This window comes from Akebia trifoliata, chromosome 3 (genome assembly GCF_017979445.1).
Source record: "Akebia trifoliata isolate Shusen 1 chromosome 3, ASM1797944v1, whole genome shotgun sequence".
Lineage (NCBI taxonomy): Eukaryota > Viridiplantae > Streptophyta > Magnoliopsida > Ranunculales > Lardizabalaceae > Akebia > Akebia trifoliata.
The window spans coordinates 40,174,455-40,199,899 of NC_141377.1; the positions used below are offsets into that span (position 1 = coordinate 40,174,455).

General features: G+C 32.1%; 1 long non-coding RNA gene and 1 pseudogene across 1 annotated transcript; both read left to right on the plus strand.

Annotated features, from left to right (window-relative positions):
• The first annotated feature begins 332 nt into the window (after nucleotides 1-332).
• On the plus strand, nucleotides 333-5,337 carry LOC147406932 (UDP-glycosyltransferase 74E2 pseudogene; annotated as a pseudogene).
• A 16,560-nt stretch (nucleotides 5,338-21,897) lies between these two features.
• Nucleotides 21,898-24,767, plus strand: LOC147406933 (uncharacterized). Its single transcript, XR_015175802.1, has 3 exons — nucleotides 21,898-22,480; nucleotides 24,380-24,406; nucleotides 24,490-24,767. It is a non-coding gene; the product is annotated as an uncharacterized LOC147406933 (long non-coding RNA).
• Nucleotides 24,768-25,445: the final 678 nt, after the last annotated feature.

Below are 25,445 nucleotides of genomic sequence, written 5' to 3' on the forward strand. Positions count from 1 at the left end.
CTATTGCAAATCATAGGAGGGTTTCTCTAATATTGTGCAAAATGTAGGGGGCATGTCTAAATCACCCTTGAATTTATGATGCGGGTTGTTTCTTTTCCTTGATGTCTTGATTTCTAACATAAATAAACAATATGTATTGTGAGGTTATTATGCTTTGAATTTGATACAATTGGATTAAACCTTTCTCAAAAGACGGGTGGTAAAGGATTTGTCGAAGATATATCAAGTCGGTACATAGGACCGACCCTACCATTGATCTACGTAGACAAGCGGGTGGAAGGTGACGAAGAAAATGGTTCAATCTCTTCAAGCCCAGATGGGAACACGTCTGCATGGAGTGTCTTGAAGGAGTAAGCTATTGGGTTGATGGTGAGATGGTGCCATCAATTGGAGCTGTTGTCCCACTAGGCTGTGGGATGCTTCATGACGAGGCATTGTAGGTGAAACTCTGCGATTGAAGGAAGTCTTTTGCCTAAAAGTCAGAGGTCTACAAGCATGTTTTAAGTTTTTTATTAAGTAATAATAAATTTAAATTTATTTATAATTTCTTTTTAAAAAAATACTTAATCTAATACCCAGGCCCGACTGCAAGTCCGGTACACTGGTTTTGAGGCCCAACAGATCCAGACCGGCACATTTACATCCCTTTTTGTATATATATTTTTAAATCATGTTTACGAAATTTTCACGAATAAATTCTAATTAAACTGAATTGAAGTCCCCACTGAATAATTATCAAATCTGAACTTTTGTTACTGTGCTTTTGAGTAAAATAAAACGTGGTTTTAACTTTTAAGGCAAAATACAAAAAATAGATAAAAATAAATAAATAATTCCTACAACTTTCCCATTATTGCTACTCTATGTTTTGATTATGAGAAAAATGTTTTTATAATCTGACAATGGGCAAATATCTGATTCTGTAATTCAAACAAAATACCGCCATGATCAACCTAGTTTTAAACTAAGCTTTTTCATTATAATAATGAAGAGATACTGTGATTATAACATCAATTAATCCAATATTGATTGGAAAATTAATGAAAATATCCGTGGCAAAATCATTTGCACAATTTTCTCAGCAAATTGTTTGACGATTCGATTGAAGATGAAAAATCAGAATCCAAAGACAAGCAAATAGGATCTGATGGCCTTAATAGTGAATGTGACGAGATTGTCTAGGTCCATGGCTGCAGAGAGAGAGAGAGTCCTTTCACTATGAAAAACTGATTACAATTTGATCTCTTCCTTCCTGAAAAAAAATTTGAGCCACACATTCTAGCCGTAATTCAGGTTTTTTCATTAAGTATATATATTGGAACAAATGACATAAGTATCCTTGAGAACAAGGGTGGAGCCAACATTTCCTTTCAAGAGGTGCAAACTATCGTAATCAACTCAACTAATAATATCAGTAACAGCCTTACCAAATTTTTTCAGCTTAGTATAACAAAAGAAAGTGAAAACATATATATTGGCCAACCCTAATCAAGTTCAAGGCTTTTAACCCTTATTTTTTTAGACTGGACAAGCTAAGTGAGCTAACTCATCCAATTGTGAGTCCTAAGAACATGATGAAAAATAAAATTTCCTATTATCTTAGAAACTATGTTCACCAAGAAGTGATGTTACTCCAAAATTTTCAACATTCTAATGAATTGTTTAGGAGACCTTTAACATACACCTAAATCCCAACAGTTAGACATAAAAGGTCTAATTCGTGACCATCCGATCAAGTATTTCTCTAAATAGTTGGAAGTGAGACCCAACAAATAATAAAACTTGATGTGGGTCTCATTGATTTTGAGAAAAAATTAAAAGACAAGTGAGTAAATGTTTAGTACAAGCGTGCCTCAATTTTGCAAGAGCAGTAACCTGTCTTTTCAAGCATTTTATGTACTATAGACCCGACATCATTCAATTCTGTGGTGCAGAAAGTGTCCTGAGACGTCACATTTGATGTGAATTACAAACCCTTAGTAAAAGGGTAACTATAAAAGCACGACACCAATAAATAAGGGCAACCACCATAGCAGAATTATTTTGTCTTATATGGATTAAAAGTAAATCCATTTAAAAAATTTTAACCTTATTAAGATAAGTTCAAGAAACATAAATCATCCATTTTTTTGTAAATCATTTTTTATTGGACCATAGAGATCATCCTCACCAAAAATCAACTCATTTTAAAACTTTTAACCTATATAAGACAAAAAAAATTAGGTATGGTGTGGGGTTACTCTTATTAATTCATGGGTACTTCAATAATTACTCCTTGTAAAAATTTTCCTAAAAAAAATCCAGCCCCGCTCCTTGGCTCCACCCCTACTTAAGAAAAACATTACGTATTTTCCTTTTCCATAGCAATGACAAGATTGCCTACACCCAAAGTATCAACAATGAAGGTTATTTGAGAGTGATTCTCAGTCACAATATGAGATTCGATGGCCATGGACCGTCAAATTTTACATTATCAATTTTTTTTTTTAATTTTAATTTTAATTTTTTATGATGGACTGAAATAATTAAATTAATGGAGGATGGGAGAAATTTGATGGCTCTAAGCCGTCGAGTTGAAGCCAAGTTTATATGTATTGATCGTAGTTCAACTCCCCCTCTTTTTCATTTAAAGTTCATTCTCTAGAAATCACAACGGATTTTTTTGCCTTGTAACTCTCCCCCAATTCCGTCATCTACAGCATGACTATTTTCAACCTAAGATTCTCTCCTTCAATAGAAGATGAGGTTAGGGTGAACAACTGGATAGACTGGTTTTTGTAGATGATTACTTTGTGGGTAGAGCTTGTAGTCTTGTAGATGAGGTCTTTAGGTAATTGTAGTCTTGTAGATGAGGTCTTTTAAGTAATTGTAGAAAAGTATTTCAGAGGAGATTGTGGTCAAGGGAGGTATGTCCACAGTTTTTCTCTAATGTTTGCCAAAACGTGGGGGGAATTCTCTAAATCGTAGAAAATATGTTTTTTCATTTTTTTCATCCAACGGTTGACATGCTCGTTCCTGGGATAGTCACACTCTTTAATAAATGAGACAAGTCAAACGTAGAAGAAAACTTGTCCAAGACTATGAACGAGACGAGACGTCAATACAGGCCACGTTAGCCGTAATCCGAGGAAACTTTTAAAAGGAGATATTTTAGGCGTAATTCTTTGGATTATGGTTTAGGTGGTGTGGGAGGAGGGTTTCAATCCACCACCTCAGGTGCATACTATCCGGACTCTTTTATATTTTTAGTTTTATCAATTCTTGATTTCTACTGTAGACAAGATTATTTTATTTTTTTTCTCGCAACTCTTGATTTCGAATTGCATCGGACAAATAGTGGGTGAAAGTTACTTTCTAACTTGACTATAGTAGTTCATAACGATGGCTGTACCTACACAATAATAGCTGTAGTAAGACCAAACTTTGTTGTTTTGCTAAGCTTTTCGTTTTTTACTAGCAGGACTAACTTACTCGTACTCCTTGATTAAGTTAAAAAAAAAAAAAAAAATTCATCCCTGTTAAGTCGAGAGTATGTCATACCCCAATTAAGTCGTGTGACCCTCTCATATTCATAGTTCTCCCCCTCTCCAACAGATGGGTCTTTTGAAGTAGTTGGTTGGTTAACAATTAAAGTCTTAATTTTAAAATTCAAATTGAATGATCAAAAACCATCTTGTTATTTTTTATTTTATTTTTTTTGATATTTTATTTATGGAGTTCCTCAAATTTTGTGATCTAAATCCATGTGAAATCCGATCATGCTTTTGGATGCCACATGGATAGATGATCAAGGACCTTTAGTTACTAACCTAGTCACTGAGTTTTGTACGGAAACCTAATTTTGTGTTCTCTCTTGATTTTATAATTTTTAGTGAATTTATGATGTAAGGTTGTTTCTTTCATCAGTCAATTTCTAACATAGACAAGATGTTTCTTGGGAGGGTATTATGCTTCTTTGTGATTCTCGAATCGATTTATTTCTACTTAATTGATTGCCTAAGGAGAGCTAAACATTTTTTTCAATGTATGGGTTAGAGATTTCAGAATTGGTTGATTTTTGTGAAGACGATCTCTATGATGAGAGATCATCCTCACCAAAAATCAGCCCATTACGAAACTTTTAACCTCATCAAAAGTGGTTTATAAAAATCAGATGGTCCACAATTCTTTAACTTGTAAACTAGGGTTAGAAGTTTCGGAATGAGCAAATATTTGGTGTGGATGACCTCTTCACCATAAATATCAATCTCACAAAAAATCAGCCCATTCTATATATATATGTATATATATATAGAGAGAGAGAGAGAAAGTAGCGTTCGACAGTCAAAATTTATCCTATATGACTTAAAAGTTCGGATTGGATTGATTTTTGTGTAGGATGATATCTATGGTGAGGTGATCATCCCATAAAAAATAAGTATGAGCCCCATGAGCCCCATGCAACTGTCAACATTACAGAACCAATGCCTTTGCCCTATATGGTGAGGAGATCACTCTCACAAAAAATCAGCCAAATTTGAAACTTCTAACTCCATCAAAAGTGACTTAGAATTGTTGACTGTCGATTTTATATTGTTAATTTGTAAAACACTTTTGATGGGGTTAGAAGTTTTAGATTGAGCTAATTTTTTGTAATGATGATCTCTTCATCATAGAGATCATCCTCACAAACAAATAGCCTAATTCCAAAATTTAAAATCTTATAGGACAAATTTTGGCTCCCAACGTTGACCGTTGAACACTACCTTTTGTATATATATATTTTGAAGTGATTATACATTTTTGTGCTTTTAATGGAATCAATTTATTCTTAATTGGTTGTTTATTCCTAGTTTATTTTGCTTTGAATCTGATGACAAAAAATAGGAGATAAAGAATCTGTCCAAGATATATCCAATCAAGGCCATAGGACCAACCTTACCCTCAATCTACCTAGACAAGCGGGTGGAAGACGACAAAGAATACGGTTTCAATTCTTTCAAGTCAGATGGGGATGCCTGCATGAAGTGGCTAGGCACGAAGCAAGGAGGATCTGTTGTGTATGTGTCATTCGGGAGTGTCGCGTGTCTGAGTGAAGAGCAGATGGAGGAATTAGCTTGGGGCCTGAAGCAAAGTGAAAGTAATTTCTTGTGGGTGGTGAGGGCATCCGAAGAGAAAAAACTTTCTCGTAAGTTCATGGAGGAGACATCAGAAAAAGGATTGGTGATGACATGGTGTCATCAATTGGAGGTGTTGTCCCATCGAGCAGTGGGATGCTTCGTGACGCATTGCGGGTGGAACTCTACGATTGAAGGAGTAAGTTTGGGAGTACCCATTTTGGCAATGCCAATTCAGTGATGCAAAGTTTTTGGAGGAAGTATGAAGAGTGGGGCTCAGACCTAAGGTAGATTTGAAGGGTATTGTTAGAAGAGAAGAAAGAAAAGCATGCATTAAGGAAATAATGGAAGGAGAGAGAGGGGAGGAAATGAAAAGGAATGCTAAGAAATGGAAGAAGTTGGCAAAAGAGGCAATCGATGAAGGTGGAAGTTCAGATAAGCACGTTGAGGATATTTTAGGTCGACTTGTTTGCAACTAGTGGTTTATTTACAATCAAGTCAATTTATCTATTTACCTCTCTATCCTTTTATTTAGTAGTAATGTCAAGAGAGTTTTTCTTTTTCTTACTATCATGTCTTGTTTTACTTCCCTTTGTAAGTCATTTTTTAAATAATGTTAAAGACTCATCAAGCATTTCAAATGCAAAGATGGAGATTGTACAATTCGATTATTTAAATGTGTGGAGTCTTGATGAACAACTTAATATAATTTTTTGTTTTATTTTTATTTATAAATGATTATTAATAATTATTGATATTTATTAATTTTACCTTTTATTTTTGTTATTTTTAACATGCAATGACATTATCCACAGCATAAGTTATGATTTTTTTTTTCTTTTTTTACTTATTGAGCTCTGGGATCCACCATTCACATGTATTGAATGGCATTCTTAATTTACAAAAAACCCTTATTAATTACAATTGGTTGTAACATTGTAAAAAATGTGAAGATAAAAAATACGAAGGATAATTATAATGTCCAATGGTATTACGCACAAAAATGTTTATCTCCATCAAGATTGTGCCATTTGAATTCTCAAGTAGCACAAAAAAAGAAAGAATATTACACAAAAAGATATATTTACTTTTAAGTAACAATTTTTGAAAAATTAATATTTATAAATAGGTTTTAAAAAAATTAAAATTATGTATATGATATAATATTGTTTGTTACTATTGTATTATTTTAAAAGCCGTTATAAAAAAGAGAGAAGAAAAAAAGATGGAGAGGGGAGGGAGGGGAGGGGAGGGGAGTTACCCTGATTTTCAATTCTACCACATATAAATATTCCAATCTTAATGCTATGTTTGAAAATAAAATATACTTTATAAATTGTAAAATAAATATTATTTTATTGTCAAATATCACTGGATAATGTATTCTTTTATGATTTGTACCCAATCGTGACGTAATCTGATCATTAGAAGGTAAAGATGGCTTGATAAGAGTTTGTAACTAAGTTGGAAAAGTAAAGTTTGAAGGGATGAGTTATTTTAACTTTAAGGAGAATATGTATAGATTAATGCTGAGTTGTCTTAGATTCTTAGTGGCTTTGTTGTTGGAACGTCAACTTGATCATAAACGTGGGCCCAAGGATTTTTTTAAGATTTGAAATTTAAAAAAATAAATACGTGGACAGAGAACAGGTAAGAGAGAGAAATTTTTTTTATTTTTTTATTTTTAATAAACTATGTGCTTTCAACGTCAGTTTGCATCAAAAGTCCAAAGTCCGTCAAATTATCACCACTCGACCAAAAAGTTATTTTGTCTTTTATCATTTGAAAAGTAGTTTTCAAATATGCATAATAATTGAAAAGACATTGTTTGTCGATGTAAATGATTGAAAATTGCAGGTTTATGAAGAGTGCTGCTATTGGCAACTAAATTTTTACTTATTGCACTTCAGTTTCTTAAATTATTTACTATTAAAGATTTAAACACGCTAATCAAACATTACACAAATATATGAATCATTTTTAGATCTTGTTATTTAAAATTGTATCTGAATCATTTTTCTTTTGCTAAATTCAGATTTGGAAGCGACCCGATCGAATTACTTGATTCAGGTCAAATAATTTTGAAATATTCAATATTTTTCTGCAAAATTTCTTCTCTAATTCTTATACTATTCTCTTTTGTCATTATAATTCATTTAATTATAAAAATTTATATTATATTAAAGTAATAGAAAAAAAGATATTTTGAAAAATATAAGAATATAATTTTCAAATATCTAACGGATCCAACTGGGAAGAAGAGATATCAACCCATATTTGACTCATTTTTATTCAAGTCAACTCCAATGGTACAAACCCGTTAAATTCGGATTTGGATCACTTGGTTTTCAGATAAAATCCGACTCATTATATGCCCTAATTCAGGATTTTACGTCAACTTGGGTGACTGCATGGAAGTCATGGACCTGAGGCTACTGCTGCAGGGATAACCAAGCAGATTGGAATCTCTTCAGCAGTGTTTTATTTTATGTTTGTAACTGTGGAGAGAAGACGTGAGCAGATTCGGGCAGGAAAGACTCCTATGGTAAAGTCATCCATGATTTGATCAAAAGTCGGGATAAATGTAATTCGAATGGCTCCACATAGGTGAAAGGAGGTTGCAGTAAGTTTTGAAGTTAAAAAAGACAACCATTGAACATCTGTTGTAGTTGTTGTTTATGCTCGATATTCAACTCGATACTCAAGCAAGAAATAGTGGGTTATTTTTCTTGGTGTGCCTAATGATTAAGTTAGGTTTGAATAAAATACAAAGATCAGTTGTGATCAACAATTGTCAAGACAACTGGCCTAATCAACATCACAAAATACTCGCACAACCTTATTAGATGAACGATAGATATAAAACCCATAAAACACAGTGCCCTTAATATATCATAATTAAAACACTAATGCTTGGGTGACATTGGCTTTACTGCGATTTCTTACATTTCTGACATGGCGGTGTGCACATAACACGAGTAAAAAGCATCTACAATTATGTGCATCAGAAATGTAAAAAATTGCAGTAAATCCCAATGTTACCCCAACTTGATTATAATTAACTACTTTGAGATGAGAATTATGTGGGTGACTCATAAATTTACATACTTGATTGACTGCATAGGTGATACTAAGTCTTATCATAGTGAGATATTGAAGGATTCCCATGAATCTTCAATATGATGAATTGTCAGACAGAGGTTTTCCATCATAAAGGGAACTTTTTTTTTTTACATAGATGGGAAGAATAAGGTTTGGCATCAAGTAGAATATCAAGGGCAAATATAGCTAGTCTAATGAGTCTCAAGTCTAGAGTTGGTTTTTGAAATTTCAATCATCAAAAAAATATTGTTAAGTCATCTTAATCCTAAACTTAAAATCGGGCATACATTTCAGAAATGTGTTTGTAAAGGAAACATGAAGTAGCACTACTGATGATTATACCCTCAACATAAAAATCAGCTCATTCTGAAACTTTTGACTCATATAAGTCAAAAAAAAAAATTGGCTATGATGTGGGTTACCCTTATTAATTCATGGGTGCTTTTATAATTACTCCCAGTAAAAATTTTCCAAAAAACAAAATCCAGGATTGGCAATTGCCCCCCTTGGCTCCGCCCCTACTTAAGAAAAACATTTACATATTTTCCCCTTTCCCTAGCAACGACAAGATTGCTTACACCCAAAGTATCAACAATGAAGACTATTTGAGAGTGATTCTCAGTGTCTATAAACAATGACATTGGTTCCATTATATAGGGTTACAGAACACTAACTAACTTAAGTTATCTTTGTTACAACTGTTTTAACAGCTAACAAATTTTGTTAAGATGTAACTACTCTCGAAACAGAATTAGTCGATGTGTTACCTTCATTATTGTTCATAGAAACCCCCCCCCCCAGCTAATGGGCAACTTTAAGCTTGGATTGTAAGTATTTGAACCACACAATTGAGAGAGCGTTAGTGAAAATATCGACTACTTGATCAATATTCGAAATGTGAAACTTCAACTCCTTGTTGATTACTTTCTCTCTAATGAAGTAGTAATCCACTTCAGTATGTTTGGTGTGTGCGTGAAAAATTGGATTTGAAGCTAACGATATTGTAGAAATATTATCACACCACAAGAGAGGAGTTGATGGTAGAGAAACATTTTGAGCTAAGTTATTTCAGCTGCTGATGTGTCATCTTGATTATTGTTAATACACGTCCATAGAGAGATTCCTTCTTTTAACTATGAAAAACTGGTTACAATCTTTCTTCCTCCCTCATAAAAACTGAGCCATTCATTATAGCCCTAATTCGGGTTTTACAATAAGTATATAAATCAGAGCAAATGACATAAGTATACTTAAGAAAAATATTACGTATTTGACCTTTCTGCAATGTCGTATCCTCAACAGAATACAAGGCGAATGAACAATAGGTGGGTTAACTTATAGTTATCCAATTCGTTCATCCTTAGGTAGAGCTATGAATTGGTACTAAGCAGATTTGGTGTCGGTTCCTATAATGAATTGATCTGTGAAGATATAACATATTTGCTTAATTTTTTTTATATATCATCTCTACTTTAATACTTTTCGTCAATTTCCCAGGACAACAAAAATGATCATTTACTTTAGTTTTGCATACCTTCCTGAATTAATGGCTTGAATTTGAGCAAGCCATTCTTTCAGGTGTCACTTTAATTTTGTGTATAGAGTCCAGATCGGATGCACCCGGGGTGGAGGAAGGAAACCCTCCACCCACACCTCAATACTTAAATGGCGTGTATTGAGCTGTGGGAGCAGTGTTTTGTTCCTCGACCCTGGGTGCATATGATCCAAACTCAAATATATGTGTGTAGGCGCGAGTTTTAATTTTATTTTATTATTTCAATACATGATGTACATTATATTCAAGTTTTATTTTATATTTAATATTTTGAATGTGTCATATTATGAAATTTTTTTATGATGGGGGTATCCAGACTGTAGGTCTAAAATTCAACATGAAATTTCAACGGGTCAAAGCTCACGAATTTTAGAAACTTAATTTCAATGGTCTAGGCTAGTTGAAATTTTTTATGTTCCCCATATTTGACAACTTAGAGTCGTCGAATTTATCCCATCCTCCATTAATTTGATAGTTTTGGCCCATCAAAAAAAAAAAATATCCGACAATAAAAATTCAATGCCTTGACCCTTCAAATATGTTTTTCTTTTCCACTTTGTGTGAATAGCATAAGTGAGATAACTGATCTTTTATGTATTTTATTTATGTTAAAATAAATGTTGATAATATTTATTTAGAATTGATTCAAATAAAATTAATTAGTTTGTTTTAAAATGATATTTGAAAAGTATTTTATGATTGGTGTACTTTTTTGTTAAAGTAAAAGTAAGTACTTTTTATTTAAAACATTTCTATTGGTTAATATCTTTTCACATGGATTGAAGATTGTAAAAGTACTTTTTGACTCATTTTTTCAAATATTTGTAAATCCCACATTGCTTTCTTAATTTTTTTGGAAGGATTTTTAAACTTATAAATAAGAACTTATTCTTAACTCTCTTTTTTCATTTCAAAGACTTTCCTTGAGAGCTCCTAATGCCTTTTTAGCTATATGAAAATTTTAATAATTCTTTTTGATTTTATATATATATATATATAAGAAAGAAAGAAAAAGAGAGAAATTAAAAATAAAGAAGGGTTGTTAATCCATTTACGAATGGATGTGACTTTTGAAATTATTTTCTATTTATAGAGATCAATTTTATTTAAAAAAATTAATTCTAACTTTTTACAAATAAGAGGCATTTGTGTATCCAAGATTCTGTGTGACAGATTTTCTCAAATTAGTGCAAATTTTGAGGAAATTTATAGTTGTGATAAAACTGGACTCTATTGTATCTTGAAGACAAGTTTGCCAGCAACTCATTTGCATCTTCGTGTTCAATCGGAGTGGGAGCATCTGTTGTCTATAAGACAACATAGATTACTATATGCCTAAAAGGAATTTTCTTCTTTATTTTCAAGTTCTATTTTTATAACAATTGATATAAATTTAAAAGTTTTTAACATTATAATTGTACATGTAACTTTGCATACATGATTCATGACATATAGGATAAGCAATTTGATTTAGAAAACTACGATCCTACCCCTAAGAATCAAATTTGTTTTGGAGAAGCAAACTATAAACCGTGGATTCAAATCCAAATGGGTGGCTATTCTTGCACACACAAATGTCTCGCTATACCTACCTAAAAAATTAAAGTTCTCAATGCACACACCTAATTTGCTTAATTTTAAATGGTTCTCATTACACCCATCTTATATCTACTGAACTAGTTCTTTTTCTTCTTTACATCTAGAAAAGTTTTAATGAAGATTTTAAGCTTTAATCTGACTTGTGTTTTTTTACCCTAACACCTCCAATTTAGTCGTAGTTATTCATATAAGAAATTTTTTGTGTAAAATTTTTAGTTCAGTATGTCACTACCGAATCAATTTTTGTACTGATACTATACATAGAGATTCAATATTGACATATTGAACTAAAGATTTACATGAGAAAATTATGTTTGACAGGTACCTACTAAATCTGTTTTGTAATGTTCGATAGGTACTTACCAAATTGATTTTGTAATATTCAGTAGAAAGTTATGTTTGGTAGGTACCTATAAGATAATTAGAAGAATAAATCTACAACCTAATTTCCATTCAACTTCTCACAAAATTCAAAAAAAAGATGAATATGAAGAAAAAGAGAGTAAGAAGTTGGTTTTTTTATCATTAGATTATGGTGGGTGCTATGAGTATATAGAAAATGGTAAAATTGTAAAATGTATATATTTTCTTTTACAATTTTCACTTAAAGTGTTTACAATTAACTACTTAAGTGTGTTTGAATAGAAGCACCCAATCCAAATAGAGAGAATTGACAAACCACTGACATAGGTCCTCATGATTGCAAGCTTCATGCACTTACTCAAAGCTCTACGTTTTCAGTTTTGGGATTTAGAAACAATTACGAGTGTTTTAGTAGTTTCATTTAGGTGACATATCCTCGGTTTTTCATGAATATTTGGCAATACCCTAATGTATTTTCAAATTAAACTAATGACATACTCTCCCTTGACCTTAGTCTTTTATGAGAGATTATAATATATAAAAAAAACTTAAATCCGTCGTCGTCGATCTCTTGTGAAAAAAACCCTTAACTTTTATTTTTTCAAAAGTTTGGTCATCGTCAAACTTTCCAACCATTATAATATTTTATTTTTAACCTATTTCACCTTGTCTTCAATGCATTATATCCAACCTACTAAAATGTAATCAACTTTTGGAAAAATCCTATTGTAAAGGTTAAAATCGGTATTGGACACGTGGCATAAATAAGACGTATATCAATGACCGATCATATGATAATTAATGTCTATCTCGAGGCATTGATATATCGTTTATTAGATTTTATGTTAAGATTGTAATCTTACCCAGAAACAGAAAGTCTCCTAATTGACTAGAGAATATTTATTTTTAGATAAGGATAAATTTTGTAGAGAATTCTGATTTGATTTGACTTTTTTTTAGGGTTTGTCTCTCTCTATATATAAAAAGATTGAATAGGTAGAAGAAAAGGAGGGGGCTCAGAGGTGAAAGAAAGTAGAGAGGAGGCTAGGGCTTCTAAATCTTTTAATGACTTGAAGAATAGTGGAATAGCCCTTCGAAGCTCGGGGACGTAGTCTGATTTTCGGACGAACCCTGTAAATGAATCTTGATTTTTTTTCTTATCTCTTTCTCTTGCTTTTCTCTTTAATTATTTTTTTATGTAACTTTTGATCATTATTTAGTACATAAAGAACCATGAAGATTGATTGTTAGGGATAAATCTCGAGGAACCGATGGTCATACGAGATTTCACCTCTACACCTATCTTGTTTGAGATACAATTTTATCATCAATGGTTGAAGTTTTAACCAAAGTAGTTGGATTTTGGGTTGGGGGAAAACAAGTGTGGTAGATGGAAGTTAAAGAAAAGGGTGTTTATGTCATTTTCATTAATCTCGTAGTTATAACTAAGGTCAAAGTAATATGTTTTAAAATTAGCAGGAATTTGTCTAAATAAATGTATGTGGAGTCCTAAACCTAGTATTATAGAAGTAATAAGTATAATAATAAAATGTTTGATCAATTTAAATTAGGATATTTTAATAATACCCCTGCGAAGTTTGCTGAGTTTTCTCTATCTCAAATTATTCACTCACTTAAAAAGAGTTCTACACAAGTAGGGCCCTTTAAAACGTGGAGTCGATAGGTTTTAATAAAAGATTTTTTTTTTTTAATGTTTTAATAATTAATAAGTGACTCAACAAAAATAATAAACTTTTTAGTGAGTGGATAATTTTAGATAGAAAAAATCAAAATCAAAATAAAATTATTTTTAAAATTTTTTAAATTTAAATTGTACTAATGCCTAATTATCATGGAGAAAATTAAACTTTTAGGTTATATATATATAATATTATAATTAAAATGTTTATTTGGTATAAGACCATGTTTGGTTTGTCAACGTCATGTACTAAATTATAGGTCATGCTTTTTTTTTTGGCATTGCACAATGAATCGTAAATGCTTTCATTTGATCATATCAAACAGATGTTTATGGTTAGCGGCACGTATGCATGTAATTAATAGATTAATTTATTAATATTTTTATGAGAATTTTAAATTACTATTAATAAGCACATGACAAACAAGATTAAAATCGACTAAAACTTTCTTTCAACTGCTATCAAGTAAATAATTTTGAATGGTAAGAAAAATGCCTGTCAAGAGACAATAAGATAGCCAACAGTTAATCCAACATTTTAGTGGTGTTAGATCTTGAGAATCCAATGGAAGAAATCATGTTAAACATGTCTTATTAAATTTTATTTTAAAATTACAATGAACTGCCTTATACATCGAACCTAAACACTTTCTGGGTCCCTCCCCTTTCTATCTCGTCTGCGAGGAGAGGTGTCCTAAACCCCAACGAAGGTATAAAGATTAGAGGGAGAAAAACGTCAACGGGCTATGGTTTGTCATCTGTGTGTGTGTGTGTGTGTGTGTGTGTGTGTGTGTGTGTGAGTGAGAGAGAGAGAGAGATGAAGAACACAATGGATTTTGGGGGTTCAAAGTAATCTTAAGAAATTAGCAATTTATCCATCCCACTCAATTTCCACCGGTGGATCTCTAGGATCCTACACTTGTGAAATGTTGGCCATCTCGTTGGTCTATGATCCCACCCCTAAGAAAAGATGTCTTAAGAAGTATTAAATATGCTTATAAGTTGGATAGAAAAATGAGTGGTATTTGGCAACCAACAATAGGGAGTCAACACATTTGTTTTATGTAACTTAAAAGTTTTGAATTGAGCTGATTTTTTTGTGAGAATGATCTCTATGGTGAGAAGATCATCTTCACAAAAAATCAGTCCAGTCTGAAACTTCTAAATCCATCACAAGTGATTTACAAATTTTCGATAAAAAATTGACAATCCACAATTTCTAAACCATTTTTTATAATATTAGTGTCGTAACATTGGTTGTCGAACCCAACACTAGAAAAATACATGTAACTGCAAATGTTGAAATAAAAATGTGGTCTAGATATAAGTCAAAAATAAATTTTATGTTTAAATAACAAAATTAAGATAATTATTTAATAATTCACATGAAAATGCATTTTACAGACATTAATTCTAGGTTTTTGAGTAGGAGACTCTTAAGTAACATTCGTTATCAATATTTATTCCATAAAAAATACTTTTTTAACTAACTTAGTAAGGAAAAAAGATTTTACTGGGACTCATCTAACATCCAAATAAAATAAATCATTGAAGTAAAGACTAATTTGATTCTTCAATAGATTTTTTTTATTATTTTAAGCTCTTCTTAACAATTTTTGTTTTTATTCATCCACACCATGATTTTGAAACTCATCCAAAATTGAGACATATTCCTCGAGTTGTTTGATATCAGGCATGGACGAGATGGACCAACAAGTTAATTTTTTGATAGAGATTTAAAATCTCAAGTTCATTTTTCAAATATTTTAACCAGACTTTTCAAATGTATGAAAAAACTCATCCGAGATGACTCAGGTATCTGGTATGGACGAGAGTCGAAACCGAGCTTTAAAACCATGGTGCACACTCGACATATCACGTGCTCACTGGGTTGTTAGATAAATTTATTCAAATGGTTTGAAGCACCACGTATCATCTTACGAAGAAGGTTTCTCCAAAATCTTTAAAGTTGGACTCTGTTCACATCACGTGCCTGATGCTGTTACATTAATTTGTCACTAAAGCCGGCAGATCCGGTTTTCGGGAATGGAATACACTATTTATTTAGTTTTAAAATATTAAGGGTTTAGTTTAATAAATTTTGGAAACGTGACACGTTAAAATTTGCTCTTGATTGTGACAAAGTCTACCTGCTCCATTTGTTTTTCTTTCACACCGAGGTTAACATGGACAGATCTTCTGTGTGTATCCTTTAAAAAAAAAAAATTTCTGTCGTATTTCACTAATATTTAGAGAGATTTACTTAGCAGACCTAAATGTTATATTTTTATTATAAAATCTCCCTTAAAATTCTGACAATTTCAAAAAACCTAACTTTATAAAATTTATTACCCAACAAATCTTGTTACGAGTATCTCACATAATTGAAATTTATAAACTTTATTTGTTACATAATATACCTTAGAGTGGATTCTAATAATATCAATTTGTAGCATCCAAAAACATGATCTGATGACAAAGGATAAAATTTTAAGAATTTTGAAAAATAAAATAGAAAAAAATAATAATTTTTACTATTGAATAATAATTTTAAATTTTAGAATTGAATAGTCATCCTTTTTCAATATCTACGATCAAGTTTAAAAAAGTTTTTTTTTTTTTTTTTTTTTAATGTTTTCATTTAAATATGAGTTTTTAATTAAAACCTAGAAGATTGTGGTGTTGATTCCTTAGTCAGATTTGAAATATTACTAAGTTAGTCATGCTAGCTTGATTCATAAAGTAAGATTTGCTCAATAACAAATTTGATTTAAAAAAAAAAAAAAAACTATTGTAATAAAATTACGATAGTTAAGTCTGTTCGATTAATCTCTCTAAAATTTATAAGATATATGATAAATTGATGCTGCAAAACATTCTCCGTCTATACATAAACGACGTAAGATCAACGATTTTGTATCCTTTCCACATCACCATATACATATCACATATGTTTTGCCATATCAATTTATCATTAGTCTATTTATCACAAGTGTATTTCAATAATATTGATAAAGATTATTACAATGTCTAAAACCACTTACACCAAAAGTTCTAATAAAAATACCATCTGACATAAAATGTCTTACAAGGATATTTTTAACGTCCAACAATATTATTGGATGCAAAAGGTTTCAGATCATTAAAATGTTAAGAGAAACGCCATTTTCTTAAAATATATCAAAAAAATAATTATTAGAATTTTGTGTCGTTGAAAATTAGAAAAAGATACGCATGGACAGCATGGTATTATTTTATTGCATTTATTACTGATGTGTATTTTATTATTGTTGAGAATGAGAGTGAGAAAGAGAGCATAATAATGAAAAGACTTGGACTTGTCGAAGAAGAAAGAGAGTGGAAAGAGAAGCATTTATGGACTAAAGAGATAAATCGTACTTTTCATACAATGTATTACTAATCATGGTTCCAAAACTCGTTTGGTATTAAGACATATCGTCTTAATCGTCTCGGTATTAGGCATGGATAAACTGGTCGAACAAATCAATTTTTCGAATGAGATTTATAACTCCACGTTCATTTTTTTTATTTGTGAACGGGACGTATCGAAAAACTCATCCGAGATTACTCAGTATCTGACATGGATAAGACGAGACGCGAAACTGAGTTTTAAAACCATGTTACAAATAAGGGTCAACTTAAAACTTTTGGAGTGGTTTTTTGCTCACTACCCAACAGTCTTTTGCATAAGCAATAAGAGAGAAAATTCTCTATCCTACCTTAATAAAAAAAAGAAAATTGACTGATAGGATCACCTTGTGGAATTCAACAACATAATCCGATGCCTCGAGAATGTAAAGAAAAATATACTATGAACTATAATTTTTTTTTCTTTTTAAAATAATCAATTTTCACCGTTGAATTGTAATTTTAAATTTGGGTGCTCGATAACCATCCATTTTGAACACCTTGGATCAAGCTCAAAAAACATTGTTTTAAATTTTTTTTTTTTTTTTCCGGAATGTGTTGTTCATGAAATCTAGAAGGATCTGATGTTAGATATCCAATGTGATAATTCATGTGGGCCCAATGATCTTTCATAAGATTTAAAATCTTAAAAACTAAATTTGTGGGTAGAGGACATGCGGGCAGGAGAGAAATTCTCTCTATTGCTTACATCATTCGCACTACATGTCAAATGATTGTTCGACTATGAGTAAAAACTAACTAAAAATTTTGGAGCTATCCCACCTTTTAAGTGACATGTGCAATTTTTATAGGGACAATTAATCCAAAAGACTTATTTTTTGAAAATATATACCAAAAAATTCCTTTTGAAAATATATGGAATCTTTAGTACTCATTTTATTAAATATTAGTCTAAAAATATTTTTTGAAGCGAAAATGTCATAATTACCCTTTCAACGAATTTTGAGGTTGAAAGATACGTGTTATTTCTAATCCATCTTTAAAAAATTTAATAACATATCCCTTGATTATGATCATCTCTTATATAACTATATATGAAGGGGAAAAAAGATTAAAATGAAGAAAAAAAAATTCCTTAGTTTTTCTTCCCAAAATTAGTGATTTTGAACTCACATGGATGATGATGATGGTGATGCAGATGAATATGATTATCATCATCAACATTAAACTAATTTGATATATATATATATATATATATATATATATATATATAGGGTCCCTATTCGTGGCCAACAGTTTGGCAAAACACTTTTTCAAAACATGGGTTAGAGGTCTTGGAATGGGCTGATTTTTGGTGAGGATGATCTCTACGGTGAGGAGATCATCCTCACCAAAAATCAGCTCATTCCAAAACTTCTAGCCCCATTTTACAAGTTGAAAAATCGTGAACCGTCCATTTTTTGTAAACCATTTTTGATGAGGTTAGAAGTTTTTTAATGGGCTGATTTTTGGTGAGGATGATCTCTATGGTGAGGAGATCATCCTCACCAAAAATCAGTCCATTCCAAAAATTCTAACCCCATCAAAAACAGTTTATAAAAAATGGACGGTCCACGATTTTTCAGCCTGTAAACATGGGTTAGAAGTTTTGGAATGAGCTGATTTTTGGTGAGGATGATCTCCTCACCGTAGAGATCATCCTCACCAAAAATCAGCCCATTCCAAAACCTCTAACTCATGTTTTGAAAAATGTTTTGCCAAAAAGTTGGCCATCGAACGCCCCCCATATATATATATATATAGGGTCCCTTTCAGCAACAAACATTTTGACAAACATTTTGGCAAAACATTTTTCAAAACATGGGTTAGAGGTTTTGGAATGGGCTGATTTTTGGTGAGGATGATCTCTACGGTGAGGAGATCATCCTCATAAAAAATCAGCCCATTCCAAACTTCTAGCCCCATGTTAACAGGTTGAAAAATCGTGGACCGTCCATTTTTTGTAAACCATTTTTGACGGGTTAGAAGTTTTGGAATGGGCAGATTTTTTGTGATGATGATCTATTCCCTGTAGAGATCATCCTCACCAAAAATCAGCCCATTCCAAAACCTGTAACCCATATTTTCAAAAATGTTTTGCCAAAATGTTTGTCAAAATGTTTGTTGCTGAACATTTCCCATATATATATATATATATGGGAAATATTCAGCAACAAACATTTTGGCAAAACATTTTTCAAAACATGGGTTAGAGGTTTTGGAATTGCCTGATTTTTTGTGAGGATGATCTTTACGGTGAGGAGATCATCATCACCAAAAATCAGCCCATTCCAAAACTTCTAACCCCATCAAAATAGTTTACAAAAAATGGACGGTCCACAATTTTTCAACTTGAAAACATGGGGCTACAAGTTTTGGAATGGGCTGATTTTTGGTGAGGATGATCTCCTCACCGTAGAGATCATCCTCACCAAAAATCAGTCCATTCCAAAACCTCTAACCCATGTTTTGCCAAAATGTTTGTTGCTAAACGGGACCCTATATATATATAGGGACGGTTCAGCAGCCCTAAAGTTTGCCAAGTTTGGTGCCAAACATTTTTCAAAATATGGGTTAGAAGCTTTGGAATGAGCTGATTTTTTGTGAGGATGATCTCTATGATTAGGAGATCTTCCTCACCAAAAATGAGCTTATTCCAAAACTTCTAACCCCATCAAAAGTGATTTACAAAAATTGGACGGTCCACAATTCTTCAACTTGTAAACTAGGGTAAGAAGTTTCAAAATGAGCTGATTTTTTGTGAGGATGATCTCTTCACTGTAAAGATCATCCTCACAAAAAATCAGTCTATTCTAAAACTTTTAACCCCATCAAAAGTGATTTACAAAAATTGGACGGTCCACAATTCTTCAACTTGTAAACTAGGGTAAGAAGTTTCAAAATGAGCTGATTTTTTGTGAGGATGATCTCTTCACTGTAAAGATCATCCTCACAAAAAATCAGTCTATTCCAAAACTTCTAACCCCATCAAAAGTGATTTACAAAAAATGTTTGGCACCAAACTTGGCAAACGTTAGGACTGCCGATTGCTCCCATATATATATATATATATATATATATATATATATATATATATATATATATATATTAAATTTATTAAAAAATATAAATAATTAAAACATTATTTTAAAACTTGACTTGAATGTTGATTGAATTGATTCAACTAAAAAATTAGCAAGTTTACTTAAATGAGTCAAATAGAATTATATTGAATTTATAAATAAATTTTAATAAATAAAAATATTTATTTTTTATTTTTACAAAAATATTAATAATTAAATAAATTGGTCAAGTTTTTTATTTGACTCGATATATTTTTAGATTAATTGTTAAAAGGGTATTTGAGATATTTTTTGTATAAAAATCTTTAAAAGATTTTTAATAGATGAATATTTTATTAAGTAGGACTTAAATAATTTGTACTCTTTTCTAGAGGACTAATTGGTACATATTCTCAATAAATAGTTCCTCAGAGTCATTGTCCCATTTTTACATTTTAAAAAAAAGAAGACATACTCCTTTATTTTATTTTTTAGATACCTCCTTATCTTTTAAAATTGATGATATACTCCCTTGACCCTAGTCTTCTATCATATACCAATTAAAAATAACCTTAATGCCATGATCACCATCATTATTACCATCTGCATCACCAATATCATCATCATTATCATTCTGGTTGTCATTACCATTATCATCATTATCACATCACCGTTGTTGTGATCATCATCATATCCAAGAGGTTGATAATTGGTTTTGAAAAAAAAAAATCAATGGTTTCACAGTCATTTTCCATTAGTGGATGCGAGTAGACTGAGGTTAAGGGTCATGTCATTACTGTGAAGTATAGGGGTGTTTGAACAATTAACAAGAAAGTGAAAAGGACACGTGCCATGTTACGGAATGGGTCATTCAAACTTTTTAAGCGACAGTCGGCTTCAAAGTTGTTTAAAAAAATGGAGATACTTTGATTATGCAAGAATAAATGGTCATAAATGGTACAAAATGAGTTTGTCCACTAGTACGCCAATGGACTAGTCATGAGCGGGAAGGTGTAACGTGGGGGATTTATCTTTCTCACTTTTTCCTTAATCATCTCTCTCACTCTCTCTTTTATATCTATATATATATATGGGTCCCGTTCCCCACCCTAAGCTTTACCCTATACTTTGACAAACGTGTTTTGTCTTACATGGGTTAGAAGTTTTGGAATGAGCTGATTTTTGGTGAGGATGATCACCTCACCATAGAGATCATCCTCACTAAAAATCAGCCCATTCCAAAACTTCTAACCCCATCAAAAAAGATTTACAAAAAAAGGACGGTCCACGATTTTTCAACTTGTAAACATAAGACTAAAAATTTCGGAATGGGCTGATTTTTGGTGAGGATGATCTCTATGATTAGAAGATCATCCTCACCAAAAATCAGCCAATTCCGAAAGATCATCCTCACCAAAACACGTTTGTTAAAGTGTAGGGTAAAGCTTAGGGTGTTAAACATTTTCCTATATATATATGGGTCCCGTTCAGCAACAAACATTTTGGCAAAACATTTTTCAAAACATGGGTAAGAGGTTTTGGAATGGGCTGATTTTTGGTGAGGATGATCTCTACGGTGAGGAGATCATCCTCACCAAAATTCAGTCATTCCAAAACTTCTAGCCCCAGTTTACAAGTTGAAAAATCGTGGACCGTCCATTTTTTGTAAACAATTTTTAATGGGGTTAGAAGTTTTGGAATAGGCTGATTTTTGGTGATGATGATCTCCTCACCGTAGAGATCATCCTCACCAAAAATCAGCCCATTCCAAAATCTCTAACCCATGTTTTGCCAAAATGTTTGTTGCTGAACATTTCCCATATATATATATATATATATGGGGACGGTTCAAGGGACGTGCTGAAAACCAGCTGAGAAACAGATGGACGAGAGACGTTAGATTTGAGGGAATGGACGGCGCAGATGGTTCAACACGTCCGTTCAAATAAAAGAAACGGAGTTTATTTTATTTGAAAATAACTCCCTCGTCTTTTCTTTTTATTTCGTTTGTTTGTTTTTTTTTTTTTTTTAAACTAACCATCTCTGTTTTTATGTTCTCTCTCGACAGACATGTTGCTGTTTCATAAGGTTTTCAACGAAGAAGACGAACTCAACCTCGGCTGAAAACCCATTGTTGCACCTTTCATTAAACACCCTCTGTTTTCTCACTCAACGGACGACCCAACCTTCGTTTTCCTTCGACCCAACCGTTTGTCTCTTCGTCTCTTCTGTAAATCCAAATCTCTTCGTTTCCTTCGACGATTCTCTCAAGCTGGTCTTCGTTTTTCTCTCGACGGAAACCCAACTCTTTGTTGCCTTTGAACACTGAAACCCAACTTTTCGTTACTCTTCGTCTCTCTTCTTGACAGAAAACCAAACTCTCCTCTCGATTGAAAACCCAACCCATCGTCTCTCTTGATCAACTGAATCACAGGGAATAGGGAGAATATCATGATCTCTCTCTCAATCGAGAGAACCCAAAGCGAAGTAGAAGCGAAGTAAGAGCAACACATTGATCTCTCTCTCGATCGATCGACGATTTCGAAGAATCCGAACGATTTTGGTACTTGCAGAGGTGACCTTTGATCCCAAATTTTTTTACATAAAAAGTTTTGATTTTATCTGTGTTTTGTCCATTCTTGAGTATTTTTGGCTTTGATCGTTAATGCATTTTTATAATGGGGGAGGTTCATGAGCCATATAAAAACAATGGTTTTTCAAAATATGGGTTAGAGGTTTTGGATTGAGCTGATTTTTTGCGAGGATGGTCACTATGATGAGAAGATCATCCTCACAAAAAATCAGCTCAATCTGAAACCTATAAATCCATCAAAACTGATTTACAATTATTGGCAAAAATTGGCAAAAAATCGACGGTCCACATTCTAAATCACTTTTAATGGGGTTAGAAGTTTCAGATTGGACTAAGTTTTTTTGAACCCATATCGACGGTCCACATTCTAAATCCCAAACTTCTAACCCATATTTTGAAAATTTATTAATGTTACATTGTTTTCTCATATGTCCATTGATCCGTTCCCTTTTATATTTAATGAAATATAAATATTCGACTTTTGTTTGACGATATTTTATGGGTTGAATTGTTTCTCGATATTCAACTTTTGTAATAAAATTTTTACAAACAGAACCTTGTATACCATTGTTTCTAGATTTTCACCTAAAATTATGTTAAGTGAGGTATCTGTTAGGGGGGCGGTTCAAGTGCCATATGTAAAAACATATGAAAAAACAACAGTTTTTCAAAATATGGGTTAGAGGTTTTGGATTGAGCTGATTTTTTGCAAGGATGGTCACTATGATCGTTAATGCATTTTTATAATGGGGGAGGTTCATGAGCCATATAAAAACAATGGTTTTTCAAAATATGGGTTAGAGGTTTTGGATTGATCCATTCGTGTATGAATTTGTTACTGCAGCACACAAAGAATTTGTTGAGGATTTGTCCAACTTTGTATGAATTTCTCCCCTTCAAAGATTCTTTTTTATTTATTTATTTAAATTTTTGATTAAGAGAGATTGAAGATTGTACTCTATCCCCAAAAATACAAGTCTCTCTCTCTCTAGCCCTCTCTCTCAGTAGTTTTATTGTAACTTATATCAGAATTAGTCTAAAAGACCTTGCACACAACATCCTTCCCAACTTTTGAAAATTTCACTCCATATCCATACTAGATTGTCTGCTTTAATAATTTTAATGGGTATTGTGGATATTTAGATGGTATCAATTTTGTAATTGTTGAGTGGATCTAATTTTAAATTTTTTTATTGAACATTTAAAGTTGATTTTACACTTTCTTATGGAAACCTGTACATGGCTACTGTTCCAAGTGGTCCCTCAACTGGTAAAAGAGAGATTTTTTGTTAATTGTTTAAAGGCTATTTGAGATTCATGGGTTTGCCTAGATTTGAAGTTTCTTTAGTGTGTATTATCATATATTGATTCAAATCAATGGCAACAAATTTCTTGTTGAGGTTCATTTCTATTCATCAATGTTTATCTTAGGATACTTTTGGATCTATGACTGGTTTCTAACCATGTAATAAGGGCATTCCCTATTGCGTTAGATTTTTCGAAAGCAACGGCTGCGACGCGTTGTGACGTCAATTCCGAATGAGAATGTAACTTTTACAATTTTTAAAACAACTCCCTCATTTTTTTTTTTTTTTTTTAAACTAACGATCTGTTTTTATTAAGAAACCCAACCCTTCCTTCATCTCGACAGACAAGCTCAAACAAAAGAAAAGCATTATTTTCTATTAGCAAACAAAAGCATCAAATTTAGTCATGGCTCTTTTCTTATTAGCTCCTCCAGGCATGGCTCTTTACTCTATAGTAGTATATGTTGTTGTAGTCTCTATAGAAAAATTTATCAAACCAATCTGTATTGAGTCTTCTTTTACATGTAATTTTTTGTTTTTGATATTTTATTATTGTTATTTTTTTTTATTGTAGATGCACTGCTGAGGGTTCAACTACGGGGTAAGTCCCATCCCAAATTTCAATTAAGAAAAATTTATAACATATGATGAGTCTTAACTGTCACTAATTATTATTTTGAACAGATCTGAGATGATAACTTCGGGAGTTGAGAACGAAGGCTGCAAGTGTGGATCAAACTGCACCTGTGACCCTTGCAACTGCAAATGAAACAGATGGGCAAAAGAAGACATATTTATGTCTCATCACATTTAGTATATGTTTGTATGGGGTGTGGGAGTTCTTTTGAAGTCCTTGCTTCAGGCTATTTGTATGTGTTTACTATGTGGATTTGTCTCTTTTCTTGTATAAAGAAATAGCAAATACTTTGTCATGCATGTGGGTGGGATGAATAAAAGGTGAATGGTTTGTGTTAATGTTTTCCTATTATGTTCTATGTCGATTTAATCAACTTCCAAGTTCCAATCCTTGGATATGCTAGACAGCCCAACTAGATTCGAATGAATTTTTTTCTTATAACGAAGGAACAATAGATCCAATTTAAATTGAACTTCATTCAGTTTCAAGAACCAGTGATCCAAATTGAATAAGAACTTTTATATGCGACTGACGACTAAATTGGGAGGGTTTGAATGAATTTTTGCTTCTTGTAAATTAGTTAGTTTTTTATTGTGCATTTAGCTTTTGTTATAGATTTTTGTCACAGTATTTTATTGGAAGTTCTCCTTGTTTCAACTACCGTGAAGGTTATGTTGAGTAAAACAGGATAATTAAAGTACTAAATATTTCACATACCCAATGTTTGGATATCCGAATATGCTCTCAAACTAACACCAAAGATGGTCACTGCTCACCACCACCAATTCCTTGACATTCTAGTTGCTTCTTGGATCAAAACATTAAAATTTTGATTATTAACTTTTAAAATCACTCTTTCAATAAAGAATATGCTAGTTTTGTTTCGTAAAGTTATACACGATATCCAAGCAACTTCAGCTTTTGACCCATTCTCTACATCTTCCAAACAAAATTTTGGTATTCAAAGGTCCTTTTATCGACAATGCAACTTCTATAACATTGC